A 1484-nucleotide genomic window follows, 5' to 3' on the forward strand; every position below is an offset into this window, starting at 1 on the left:
GGGGGGGCATCCTGAAGGAGGTCCTTTTCCAACAGTGGGCTTCACGGCTAGAGCTGTGTGTGGTGAAACAGGATCACACAAGATGGGGGTCAGAGGGATGCCTCATCCAAAGTGGACCTGAAGACTGCTGGTGACAAAGGACCTCAAGTCACCGCTGTGGGACTCCCTATTTCACCACTTAGTGCCTCTGTGAGCCAGGCAGCCCTTCATCCCTCTGAACCTCAGTCCCCATAGTGATAAATGACAGATCTGCCCGCTCCTGGAGCACTGGGAGAGAGACTGTTATTGGAAAGAAGACAAGGAGAGACTCCAGGAGGAAGTAACAAGCTGTACTGGGAGGAAGTGGGTAAGCAGGCATTGAAGGCCTCTCCACAGCCTACATCCAGTGCTCGTCCAAAAAGGGCCACCTCCCAGGCCCTGAAATCAGCAGCTGGGGTGGACAAGTGCAAGAGTTATGGTTTGGGGTCCCAGCTCCATGGGTACTTCTATGTACACTTGACTGCCACATCAACTGCCTTCCTGCCTCTGTTCTCTGAAACTGACCTTTCTAATCCTCGGTGTGCAAAGACAGCTCCACCAGACCATGAGAGCAGGCTCAGTCAACAAACACTGGCGGGGCACTGACCTTGGCAGACCTTGTGGAAGGTCTGGAAACAGACACAGACATGCTACCTCCTGCATCCTACAACAGGATTGGTACCCCAAGGCTAAAGTGAGGGAAGAAAGTAGGATTTGAGGGGCTCATGTTCTATGTGTCTTCATAGCCAAGATCCAGTTTACATGAATTGGCACTGCCAAAGCCCCATAATACATGAGAGGGAGCAGAGGGTCAGGGATATGCAACGAATACCCCAAAGCCAGAACTGGAAACTAGACATGACTGTCAATAAAATGTGTCTGTTGACACCAATCGGACACCGGTGGCACCAGACAAGTGTTTTGTGAGCCAGTAAATAAGATGGGTGATGGCCAGCAGATTAGGGGAGAGGAGCCAGGAGTTGGATCTAATGCCAGGCAGAGCCCCATCCCACCCAGCTCTTTGCCAGAACCGAAAGAAGCAGTGACGGCCTTGGCAGGAGATGGCAGTGGCGGAGGACACTAGGGTCTCACTGTTCACTTAGGAAGCCCCACCCCTGGCTACACTCTCGGTTCCAAATCCTCTCTCCTTCTCTAGGAAGCTGAACATCTCTGACATGCCATCGACCCTGCTTGGTGCGTGAGGCCCCTGCATCCCAGTTCATACAGGAATCACAGGTAAGAGCGCTGCCCAAGGTCATAGTCATGGGTGGCATTCAGGGAGCCTCTTGCCTGGGATTAAGATGAAGGGGGTCGTTCTTCCGTTTCCAAGTTGGAGTGAGATGGGTCGGCTGGGGGCGGTGTGATGGCTTAGGCTGCATGGTTGGCACAATATCTTATCCAGAGCTATCTCTTGAAGCCCAAGGTGAGCATTCCCATCCCTGCTTCCAGAGGAGAAAACTGAAGCT

General features: G+C 53.0%; 1 protein-coding gene across 3 annotated transcripts in view; it reads left to right on the forward strand.

The window, feature by feature from the left end:
- Cplx2 (complexin 2) overlaps window positions 1–1484 on the forward strand; it is a 74119-nt gene that overhangs the window by 8093 nt on the left and 64542 nt on the right. For 2 of the 3 annotated variants that reach the window (XM_005355195.3, XM_005355193.3), the window contains exon 2: window positions 1175–1254. The exons of the other annotated variant lie outside the window; for it this stretch is intronic. The gene's annotated coding sequence lies outside the window, so the exon portion shown is untranslated. The remainder of the gene's footprint in view (window positions 1–1174; window positions 1255–1484) is intronic. 3 annotated transcript variants of the gene reach the window in all.

The sequence above is a fragment of the Microtus ochrogaster genome, chromosome 16 (genome assembly GCF_000317375.1).
Source record: "Microtus ochrogaster isolate Prairie Vole_2 chromosome 16, MicOch1.0, whole genome shotgun sequence".
In the NCBI taxonomy this organism is placed as follows: domain Eukaryota; kingdom Metazoa; phylum Chordata; class Mammalia; order Rodentia; family Cricetidae; genus Microtus; species Microtus ochrogaster.